This window comes from Tursiops truncatus, chromosome 2 (genome assembly GCF_011762595.2).
Source record: "Tursiops truncatus isolate mTurTru1 chromosome 2, mTurTru1.mat.Y, whole genome shotgun sequence".
Lineage (NCBI taxonomy): Eukaryota > Metazoa > Chordata > Mammalia > Artiodactyla > Delphinidae > Tursiops > Tursiops truncatus.
The window spans coordinates 94,932,396-94,945,427 of record NC_047035.1 but is presented as its reverse complement, the minus strand read 5'-3'; positions in this window follow the sequence as shown (position 1 = coordinate 94,945,427).

Below are 13,032 nucleotides of genomic sequence, written 5' to 3'. Positions count from 1 at the left end.
TTTTATATACCTGTGAATTATTTTTATACTTTGGTAAATATGGAAAAATAAAGCAATTACCTTAGGAGAAAATAAGGAAGCAGAGAAGGTGACAGGGAAGGTACAATATATGAATAGTAATTAACAGTGGTTTTACCTAGGTGATGGAGTTTTGGGGAATTCTCCCCATTTGCTTATCTGCATTTTCTAATTTTTCAATGAGTTTTTATTAGTTGTTTAAAAAAACAGAAATAGAAGAACGTCCTCATGCCTTTCTGCTTACCAGCTGAACAGACTGGTGATGTGGGTGCAAAAGGAGATAGTTTCTAAACAACGAAGCCGTTTAGAAGATAATGTTAAGAGAGTTGGTGATGGAAACATATATAAAAATGAACTCCTTAGTCACATACATACTTAGTAATCACGAATGTGTCTCTTTGAGACATCAGGACTTCAAAATTTTAACGTATTCTTTGTGAAACATGCACTTGAACCGTGAAAGTTCTGTTATGCTAATTGATCGTTATGGACAACAGAGCTCAAATGACACCTGTGAGTCCAGATGGTATATAAGGTAACATTTTAATTTGTTAGAAGTCTTAGAACTCCTTTGTCTTTTCTCCCATTGTGCATGAAGGTAGTTAAATAATTGAGTCAGGTAGGTTCCCTGTCTTAAAGCAATATGGACAAGAAAGTTTATTCCAACAATATGACATGTTTGAAAAACAATCATTTTTTAAACTCTAAAAGTATATTTGCATTTGTGTGTATATCTATATCTATCTGTCTGTCTGTATATACTATAGGTATACTCTGTAAGGATACATATGATTACCAGGCATGTATGGTGGGGCTTTCTGAGAGAGAGAGGAAGTACACAACTGGGGAGAACCAAGCAAAGAAAATAAAATGTACTCAGAATGTGTGAAATTACATTTATGTATTTGTGTTAAAACAAAAATAGATTCAACAAATATTTGAGGATTTACTATATGCAGGCCCTGTTTTAGGTGTTGAGGTACCTCAGTGAACAACTCTGACAAAGATCCCTACCTTCATGAAGCTTATATTCCAGAAGATAATAAGCCATAGACAGAATGTGTTGGTAAATCATAACTTACACAACTGTGTGTGAAACACACAATGTCTTTCCTTATCCTCACACTACTGTCACACTCACGACAGTCTGACACGTTGGGGGGATTTCCAATTCTGTAACGCCAGCTGGGTATCGCATAATTTAACTCAATTCTGACACTGTCTTCCCAGAGATAGCATCGGATCCCATAGGTTAAGGGGATCTGAGACTGCCCTCCTCTTCAGATGCCAATCACAAGCAGTCAGTCCCAGGTTACCTGCAACTTCTGTCTGACTTGGCTACAAATCAGGGGTTCCCATGACCTTCTCCCCTTTGTATTTAATTATTTGCTGGAACAGCTCATGGTACTCATGGAAACACCTACTTATGCTTACAAGTTTATTATATAATAAAGGATGTGATGAAGGATGCAGACAAACAGCCAAATGAAGAGATACATAAGGTGAAGTCTGAGAGGATCCTGAGCACAGGAGTTTCTTCCCCGTGTAGTTGGGTGAGTCACCTTCCCAGTATGTACAGATGTTCATCAACCTGGAAGCTCTCTGAATCCCATACTTTTAGGATTTTTATGGAGGCTTCATCACATAAATACAATCCATCATTAACTCCATTTCCAGCCCTTCCCCCATCTCTGGAGAATGGAGAGTAGGGCTGAAAACTTTAAGCATGGCTTGGTCTTTCTGGTGACCAGCCCCCAACTAGGAGCCCACCAAGGGTCACTTCATTAGAACAAAAGACACTGCTATCACCAGGAGATTCCAAGGGATTTAGGAACTCTGTGGCAGAACTGGGGTCAAAGACCAAATATTAGAACAAAAGATGCTCCTAGTGGTCTATCACTTAGGAAATTACAAGGATTTTAAAAACTCTGTGCCAGGAACCAGGAGCAGAGACCAACATATATATTTCTATTATCTCACAATGAATAAATATAATTTTAAGAATTATAATTAATGATAATTGACAGATGTATAAAAATTAAAAGAACATATACACATATTTTAAAATTAAAAATAAGAAATTGCTTTATCAGTAATTTAGTAATTAATACCACCAACAAAAAAGAAATATATTAAATGGTGTGACAGCAGAGGATTTAAGGAAATTTTTATTCTAATAAAAAAAACCCTGAAAAACCACCTAAGAATTAGGTGGCCTGAATCTAGTCCTGATTCCACCACTGTCCAAAACTCAGCTAGTTACTTAATTTCTCTTTCTGCATCCTTAACTTGCAACTGGGGATAATAATACCTGGTCTGCTAGACTTCATTGGGTTATTGTGAAACTCACATGAAGTATAGAAGTACACTCTAGAGCTTCCCTGGTGGTGCAGTGGTTGAAAGTCCGCCTGCCGATGCAGGGGACACAGGTTCATGCCCCGGTCCGGGAAGATCCCACATGCCGCGGAGCGGCTAGGCCCGTGAGCCATGGCCGCTGAGCCTGCGCGTCTGGAGCCTATGCTCTGCAACGGGAGAGGCCACAACAGTGAGAGGCCTGCGTACCGCAAAAAAAAAAGAAGTACACTCTAAAAATCATCAAACACTATACACAAGTCAAAGAATTGAGACTGATAAAGCTATAGATTGTTCTGATGAACCCAACAAGAGACAAGCCAGTGGAATCAATGCCTGGAGGACTCCAGTGGGTCCAGTTGGAAAAGCATTGCCCTTCAGAATGATAGAAAGGTGACTAAAATATAAGAGGAAAGAGGTAGTTTATTACCACGTGTTGCAGGCATATTGGGGACAGCCAGCTAAAAACAATCCCCCACCTGCCTGCCACTCTCCATTAACTAGAATTGACTTCTGGCAGCACTATTTCCTCAACACAACACTGCCAGCTGGTCACAGTTAAGTAGAGGTGGTGCAATATGATTTTTTTCCAGAGAAACTTTGACTTAGGTGAAGGAAATAGAGGGATGGACAGCCAGACAGAAGAATTCTGGACAGCCGGAACAGTTACATTTGAAGTTGGAGCTATGAGCAGCCATCTTTGGGCCAGGAAGCCTGGCTGGTCTAGAATGAGGCAGAGTTGAGAAACAGCCTAACCCTCCTCGGGCTGCTGGTGCCCTCCGGCCTGGTTCCGGTTCTTCCTGAGGCCCAGTTCTTGGGCTCCATGAGTCACCCTGAATCCTGAAAATTTTTCAAAGGTTAGCATGTTTCCTGTTGCCAAAGATCCTTAACTAAACATGTAATCTACATCTGGCTCATTTGGCAGGGTTACAATTAACAGGAATAGCACAGAGGCAGTTAAAAAATAAACCACTTTGCACTGGCTTAACTGGGTCACGAACATACTGTGCAACCCTGACAGGTATAGTCATTCCAACAAAGAGAACAGGATAATAGGAAAGCAGCTGAGTCAGGAGTAATGCAGTCATTAACCTAAACTGCACCGACATTTGAAAATGCAGTTCAGGAAAATGAACATGCTGGACCAGACATTTTTTGAGAATTTCTAACTGCTCTTGGGACTGTGGCTTAGAGCTTGCTGGTTCTGGAGAGTCACAGTCACGGGAACCCCAAAGTTACACACTCCCTGCTGCAAATCACAGAAAAGTTGGAGATCCATGAACACTATAACTTAACCTCAAAACTATCAAGCGAACCCCAGAAATATCAATAGAGCCTCACTGCCCCTGAGTCCCATCAATACAGAAGAATTTAGAAAACAGCAGTCATCATTCATTTCCTTCATGCCTTCATTCATTTAACAAATATTGAGAGCTTATTATGTGCCAAGTACTGTGTTAGGGGCTGGGGATACAGCTGTGAAAAAAAAATGATGAAGTCCTTGCCTCAAGGAGCTTATGGTCTAAGTGGAGGGAGAGAGACAATATAAAATCGGGATGTAACATGTTGTTGTAAGCGCTGGAAAGAAAAATTAAGCATGGCAGGCGTATAGGAGTAATGGATGTGTGTTATTTTACATACATCGGTCAGGCACAGCCTCTGTGATAAGGTGACATTCGAATAGAAATTTCCGAGAAGGGAAGGAGAAAGGGATGCAGCTCTCTGGGCCAAAAGCTTTCCAGGCAGAAGGAAGAGGTAGTAAACAGCCTAAGGTGGGAGCCCATGTGGCTGGAGCCACGTGAACTTGAGGAGTGGTGGAGGGGTGCCTCGTAGGCCTTGGTAAAAACTCACATTTACTCTAAGGAAGGGAGTCATTGAGATTTTGAGTAACTAGAGGAGTGACATGGTCTGACTTATGGTTTAAAAGGATCACTCTGGCTGCTACATGGAGAATAAACTGTAGGGGATCCAGGGAGACCAGTAAAGAGACTATGGCTGTAGTCCAGCAGACAGATGGTGGATTAGATCATGTAGCAACAATGACGATGGTGAGAAGTGGTCAGATTTTGGATATCGCCATAAGGCTCACTGAGGGATTGGATGTGGGTTTTCAGAGAAAGTACAAAATGACTCCTAGGCTTTTGGCTTCCAAATGAAGATGCTTGTCCTCCGGGGGGATGCGGAGCGGGGAGGCAATGCAGACTATTTACATCAAACACAGAAAGTGGACATGAACTCAGTCTAGTCGTTATGGATCTGAGAGCTGCCTGTGCTGAAGTACTTCAGGCCAAGGTCTGGGCTGATGAGGAAGGATCAAAAAATGGAGCCAAGAGTTGGGCAGAGCTGACGAGCAGTATGACTAGAACAGAATGCCATCTGTAAGTCAAGGCCGGATGTTAAGATACTTAGATAAGGGGATGCAATACTGAAAGCAAAGTCAAGGTCAGACTTCAGAGTTTCAGTCCAGTTTGGGAGGCAAAGGCAATAATTCAAACGGGACAAGAGCAAGATAATTTATGAAATATGAGAAGGCTTTGAGTACAACATCTCATTTAATCTTTACAACAACCCCAAGAATTAGGTGTCATTAGCCCTATTTTACAAATGAGGAAAATCAAAAGGGTGAATAACCTACACGTGGCTGGTAAGCAGTAGAACACGGTTTTAAGCTTAGTTTGGATCTGACTCTGCAGCACGAGTTTAAGCTTAAAGACTGAGCGATACTGCAAGTTTCAATGTCTCAGTAGGCAGCTGAAGTCATCTCAGAGGTTCAAGTTAGGTGGGTGTGGGAGTAGTAAGCACAAGTGGAAGCAGAGTCCAAGTATACAGACAAATTTGGATCCAAGTTGGAGTTTGAAATCAGAAACCCAGGATCTGACACAGCAACACACTCACCCTACTGCAGCAGCACCAAGAGCTAAGCAAGGCATTGCAGATGCAGACGGTTGTAATGCAAGGTAAGTATTCTGCTTAGCTAGATTTGTTAGATTTGTAACACTGCCATGCCACCGTATTATACCAAGGCATCAAGGGTAGCATGCAAATCCAACGGAATTTGATTGTTAGACCTCTGCACTGGAACTGAGAGTGTTCCAACATGGGTAATCAAATGTCTTTTGTGTAAGATACTTGTTACATACTAAGCATTGGAAGAGCTCATAAATATCCTTTTCTTTACCTGGTTTATTTAAGGAGCCTGGCCGAGGCACTACCAGGAAAGAGCTTGGTGAGTTCACAATGCTCTTTCAAAGGTAAACAACTTTGGGCTTCCAATACTTTTGTTTCTTTTCTTCCACCAAATGCAGGAACTGAACACACTGAACACAAATTCCATTCTTAATCTGCTTAAAAGGCACATTAATGCACTCAGTCCAATGCAGCTATTATAGAAATACGAGCTATAAGCAGTATATACTGGTAAAGGCTAATCATCGTGGCTATTATAGTGGGTTAGAATTCAACAAGGTGCTGTCCTGTTCAGAGTTGTCCCAGGTAGGCTGTATTGTTAGGCCCAAGTAATTTGCATCTTCTAAGTTAACAAGGACCTTAGGCCCATACAGATAAGTGCCACCCAGTGACAGAGAGCGAGTTAGTGGTGAAAGTGGATCCAGAACTCTGATCTCCCAATTCCCAATTTGCCCTCTTTCTTCTCTATCTAGATTTTAATGAGATAATAGATTTGAATAGTAAGCAATCCTAATATGAACAGGCATATGGTAAAACTACAATTACTAATACTAGATACATGATAAACCCATTTAGGGTTAGAGCGTCTACTTGACTTGAGTTCAACAGTAAATGGAACTGAAAAGGCCAAGATTAGCTGAGCAGTTCAGTCAGAGAACATGACAACCAGCCCACTAACTAAATGTGCTACACACCATAGCATATGATGGAAAACAATACTTCTAAATAATTTTGTAAGGAATACTATGCAGAATCTACACTATTTTCAACCTAGAAGCAAAGGTGATACCATATTGAATTTTATTTTAAAAAGTTTGATTCATAATGCTTTTTTACTCCTTAGATGTAGGCCCCAGTATAAATTTATATATAACTGGCTCAGTCTTTATGATACAAACCACCTGTTCCCAAGCTGCAGCAACTGCAGCAGGAAATAAGAAACAAGACTATCTCATCATCATCATCATCAAAGTGGCTGCATAAGGATCCCTAAGGTGTAGTCATGACTTTGTCATGAAGTTGTTTGGCATTAGAAATTCCGATTCCTACTGTAATTAAAGTAAACTAAACACAGCAAGCCTGGTAAGGGTAATTGAATAGAAAATACCTGGTTTCTTATTTGGGAAGATGTGGATGAATAGGAACTCTCATATGCTCGCAGGAATGTAAATCAATATGCTCACCTTTTGGACAGCAATATAGCATCTCATAGACTTGAAGATACGCATTCTCTGTGACCCAGCAATTTTACTTCTAGATATATACCCTAAAGACACTCTTATACATGTTTACAAGAATTCTCACTGCAAATGCGTTTTGTAGCAGCAAAATTTTAAAAACAAGTGTCATTTAAAAAGTGGACAGGACTTCCCTGATGGTCCAGTGATTAAGAATCCACCTTCCAATGCAGGGGACAATGGGTTTGATTCCTGGTTGGGGAACTAAGATTCCCACATGCTGCGGGGCAACTAAGCCCACATGCTCTACAGCCCGCATGCTGCAACTACTGAGCCCCCGACCCCAAAAGAAGAAAAAAATGGATACACTGCAACACAGCAATTAAAATGGAATTAGAGCTACATATATCAACATAAATTTCAGAGACATGTTGAGTGAAAAACATAAGTTGAAAAATAGGAATATGCCATGAGATTTTAAAACATGCAATATTACAAGCTTACAAAATCATTAGTAAAAGTGAAACCGTGCACCTCAGATTGGACTTGAACCCACGTGCTGGGACTTGAACCCAGCCAAAACCCACAATCTTCCAACTGACATCACACACCCGGTTTTAGGACTTGAAGAAACTCAGGTCTTGATGTCTCATTGCAGAAAGAATTCAGTGAGAGACAAAGTGATAGGTAAGAAGTGGATTTATTTAGAGAGAAACACTCCAGAGTGTGGGCCATCTCAGGTGAGAAAGGCACCAGGGTATGGGGTTGTCAGTTTTTATAGGAGTGGGTAATTTCATAGGCTAATGAGTGGGAGGAGTATTCCAGCTATTTCAGGAAGGGGTGGGGATTTCCAGGAATTGGGCCACTGCCCACTTTTTGATCCTTATGGTCAGTCTTGGAACTGTCATGGCACCTGCGGGTGTGTCATTTTAGCTTGCTGATGTGTACAGTTAGTGTATACTGAGGCTCAAGGTCTAGTGGAGTTGACTTTGCCACCTTGGACCCATCAGTTTTATGTCATGTCCTTGGGCTATGTCATTCTTTCCAAAGGTTGTGCCCTGCCCCCTTCCTCCTGTGTCAAAAGTATAAAACTGTGCATGAGAATGATAAACAAAATTCAGAAAAGTTATCTACCTCTGAGGAGGGAGGTAGGGAAATGAGATGTGGGAGGGTTAAAGAGAGGGATTCAATTGTATCTGTAGGTGTTTATCTGATGCAAATGGACATTAGATGAACTGATAAAGCAAGTGGTATTGAAACAGGAGGGAAGGAGGCAAGGCACAACCTTTGAAAGAATGACATAGCCCAAGGAAGTGACATAAACTGATCAGAACCAAATGGGTCCAAGATGGCAAGTCAACTTCCACTAGACCTTGAGCCTCAGTATACATTAACTGTAACACATCAGCAAGCTAAATGACACACCCACGGGTGCCATGACAGTTCCAAGACTGACCATAAGGATCAAAAAGTGGGCGGTGGGGACTTCCCTGGTGGCGCAGTGGTTGACAGTCTGCCTGCCGATGCAGGGGACACAGGTTCATGCCCCGGTCCGGGAAGATCCTATATGCTGCGGAGCGGCTGGGCCCGTGAGCCATGGCCGCTGAGCCTGCGCGTCTGGAGCCTGTGCTCCGCAACGGGAGAGGCCACAACAGTGAGAGGCCCGCATACCACCCCCCAAAAAAAAAAAAGTGGGCGGTGGCCCAATTCCTGGAAATTCCCACCCCTTCCTGAAATAGCTGGAATACTCCTCCCACTCATTAGTCTATGAAATTACCCACTCCTATAAAAACTGACAACCCCATACCCTGGTGCCTTTCTCACCTGAGATGGCCCACACTCTGGAGTGTTTCTCTCTAAATAAATCCACTTCTTACCTATCACTTTGTCTCTCACTGAATTCTTTCTGCAATGAGACATCAAGAACCTGAGTTTCCTTAAGTCCTAAAACCAGGTGTGTGATGTCAGTTGGAAGACACTGGGTTTTGGCCGGGTTCAAGTCGCAATCAGGGTTTGGCTGGGTTCGAGTCCCAGCAGCATGGGTTCAAGTCCCAATCTGAGGTGCACAGCTTCAGTATCTATACGTTTTTTAAAAAAATTTTACAGTTTTCCCACGTGTTTGAAATCTTATTTAAATAATAACCAAAAAAGTGTGTGTATGTGTGTGGGGGGGGCGTTGCTGTTTCCAAATTAAACCTAATATCTAAGATTCAGAAATAGCTCTAAAAATTGTGATGCCAAGCCAACAGCTGGAACATTCCTCTAAGTTAGAATTAGTCATTTAAAAGGTAAATTATTTTGGACGTAAGCAAAATGGCAGAATAGAAAACCTCTAGACCTCACTGCCCCATAGAAAAACCGACTTTAACAATACATGGTCCAAAAAGCCTTTATGAGTACTCCAGATCCTAGTTAAGAAGTCACAGAACCCCCAGACAATCTCAAAGCCAAGAACAGACGCACTGAAGTGCATCATTTGAAAAGCAGTTTTGTTTCAACCATGTCAGCCCCTTCCTCAAGCCAGCACCGCTCATGCTTGGGAGGGAAAGCCCACTTTGAAGCTTCTCCTTTGGGAGGGGCAGGGAGGACTAGAACAGTCAATCAATGTTCCAGGTTTTGGGGGGCTGCCAAGAGATTGATCGCAGTCTGGCCTGACTCAAAGCACCCCTTTGGCTGCCTGGGGGCTGCTGAGAACAAAAGAGAGCTCAGGGAATTGGTGCAGCACCAGAGAACCTGCAGTACCTGGGACAGACATCTGACAAAGCAAGAGACGACAACCTCCTGGAAAAGAAACTTAGCTGGGGGATGAGGGGTTGGGGGGGTGCGGGTGTAGCAACACACACAAGTACCGAGATTACACAATCCCATAAAAGGTTTGAGAATCTCTAGCTGGGGCGATTGGTGAGATTACTCCCCAGTACAAGCCTGTCTGTAAAGATAGGTAGAAGCAGCTGTTTTTTCAGATGCAAAAATCAGAACAAAAAATAACAAGACACATGAAGAAACACGAAAACATGGCCCAAAGAAATAAATCCCCATATACTGAAAGGAAATGAAATGGAGATCTATGAATTACCTGACAAATAGTTCAAAATAATCATCTTAAAGAAGCTCAATGACGGGCTTCCCTGGTGGCGCAGTGGTTCAGAGTCCGCCTGCCGATGCAGGGGACACGGGTTCGTGCCCCGGTCTGGGAAGATCCCACATGCTGTGGAGCGGCTGGGCCCGTGAGCCATGGCCGCTGAGCCTGCACGTCCGGAGCCTGTGCTCTGCAACGGGAGAGGCCACAGCAGTGAGAGGCCTGTGTACCGCCAATAAATAAATAAATAAATAAATAAATAAATAAAGCTCAATGTGCTACGAGAGAACATAGATAAACAACACACAAAATCAGGAAAACAATGCATGAACAAAGTAAGGATACAACAAAGTTTAGAAACTATAAATTCACAAGAGGGGCTCAACAACAGACTTGATCAAGCAGAAGAATCAGTGAACTCGAACACAGTTCATTTGACATTATCAAGTCAGAGAAACAAACAAAAAGAACAAAAGAAGAAAGCCTAAAGGACTTATGAGACAAAATCAAGTGGACAAATGCATATTACTTAGTAAAAGAAGCCAGTCTGAAAAGGCTACATACTATATGATTTCAATATAACATCCTGGAAAAGGCAAGACTATGTACGGAGAGTAAAAAGATCAGTGGTTGTATTGGTTTTGGGGCAGGGCGGGAGTGGAGGAAGAATGAGTAGGCAAAACACACAGGATTTTTAGGACAGTGAAACTACTCTGTATGATACAATGGTGGACACATCATTATACGTTTGTCCAAACCTACAGTATGTACAGTATCAAGAGTAAACCCTAATTAATGCAAACTATGGACTTAGGCTGATACTGTTATGTCAACGTTATGTTCATCAATTATAACAAATGTACCACTCTGGTGGGGGATATTGACAATGGGGGAGCTGTGCACGTGTGGGGACAGTAGGTTTATCAGAAATCTCTGTACCTTATGCGTAATTTTGCTGTGAACCTAAAATTTCCCTAAAAAATAAAGTCCATTAAAAACAAACAAAAAAAGGCTTCAAATCAACAATCTAACTTTACACTTCAAGGAGCTAGAAAAAAAAAAAAAACTAAACCCAAAGTTATCAGAAGGAAAATTAGAACAGAAATAAATGAAATAGAGAATAGAAAAGATACACAAATTTAACAAATGCTTAGCTAGAGTAAGAGGAGTCAACATAAATCAGAAATGAAAGAGACAGAAATTAAAAAGGGATCATATGAGACTACAATGAACAACTGTATGCCAACGAATTGGATAACCTAGAAGAAATGGATAAATCTCTAGAAACATGCAACCTGTAAGAGTGAACTGTGAAGAAATGGAGATTTAATCAATCATCAAAAACCTCCCAACAAAAAAAAGCCCAGGACCACGTGGCTTCACTGGAGAAGTCCACCCAATATTAAAGAAGAATTAATATCAATCCTCTCAAACTCTTCCAAAAAACTGAAGAGGGAATACTTCCAAACTCATTCTGAGGCCAGCATTATCCTGATGCCAAAATCAGACAAAGATCTAAGAAAATAAAACTACAGACCAATATACCTGATGTACACTGATATAAAAATGCTAAAAAAAAAATACTAGCAAACTGAATTCAACAGCATGAAGAATTAACATTATAAACAGGTGGGATTCCTGGAATATAAGAATCAACCAACATATGAATATCAATGTAATATAGCACATTTTCAGGATAAAAGACAAAACTCCCATGACTATCTCAATTAATATGGAAAAAGCATTTGACAAAAATTCAACACCTTTTCATGATTAAAAAACTCAACAAAATAGCAACAGAGGGAAATTACTTCAACATAATAAAGGCTACATATGAAAATCCACAACTAACATCATATTCAAGGGTGAAAAACTGAAAGCTTTTCCTCTAAGAGCTTGCCTTTTTAAGGTAACCTGAATTACATTTAAATTCACAACGATATTCATTGAAATCACTGAATTCATTGAAAATATATGCATTTTTAAAACCTTTGTGAATCCACATGAAATTAATAAATAGGTCAGTGGAAAGGTAGAAGTCCAGATATTAAGAGAACTGGCTTTGTACAAAACATGAATGGAAGACAAAACAGAAAAGTGAGGTTAAAGGAAGAATGGTTATATTTGGATAGGTAAATGGGTAAGTTCTTGAGCAAAGGAAAGATGGTGTATTGTAGAGCAAATACATTTAAAGGAGCTTCCTCCAGCTGCATAGTTCAAAGCTTCCACACACATTACATAATAAATTTTGAAATCTATGAAGGCCTTATTCTATTTTAATGTGTGAGGTTAAGTCAACAAGAGATCTTTGTGTGGAGATGAAGAGTTTTCTTTTAAGTCTTTTAGCCTAACATAGTTTCAACTGTAGCCACAATTCAAAGATGCTGAAAAGTGGAACTAGATGAGATTCTGCTAGTGGTTTTCATTCTAGCAGGTAATTATTTTCATTACCTAAAGAGTTAAACAAGAGCCATATTTGCCGGCCATGATTTATTTGTCCTTTTTCTTCAAACAGGATAACCAAAGATACAGACAGTATTCAATAAAATAAAATAGATGAAACAAATTCTAAGAGACTGCAATGCCACATGCTACATTTAACCTAATTTTATTCATGCTTGCCTTGGGATGGGGAATAGATCATTCAGTAAAAACATACAGTAAAAACAAAATATGTCTTATCATGTACAACTTTTAAACTACAATAATGATGTACCTTAATTACGTCCATGCACACAAGTCTAACATTACAGTTCTTTTCTTAAAATAAACACAATTAAGACTTCTAGGAGCATTTTATAATAAAGTAATTCCTAATTTTTCTTTGTAGATAGATCAAGCACCTCCAAAATACAAATTCCTATACACAGTGAGCGCTTTACTTAAAATGAATACTTAAGTAAATTAAGTACATGGACAGCCTTAGGATAAGCTGACATTATATATTCAGCTAAGTAGGCAACAAACCATAGTGCCAAATGGAAAAAGTGTATTTGCAAATAAATTTCAAAAACTACGTTAACTTTTTATAATTAAATACAGAAAATATACTGATTTGCTAAAATAAATAAGATGTGATGTAGTAACACTTCACTATAAAGAATGCATACCAGAACATTTATAAACGGTGAGTGAATCTTATTTAGTTTACTACAATAAACGCTGGCTAAATAGAAGTGCATATTGTGAAGCACTATGGGTGGATATGTTTTGCCACAT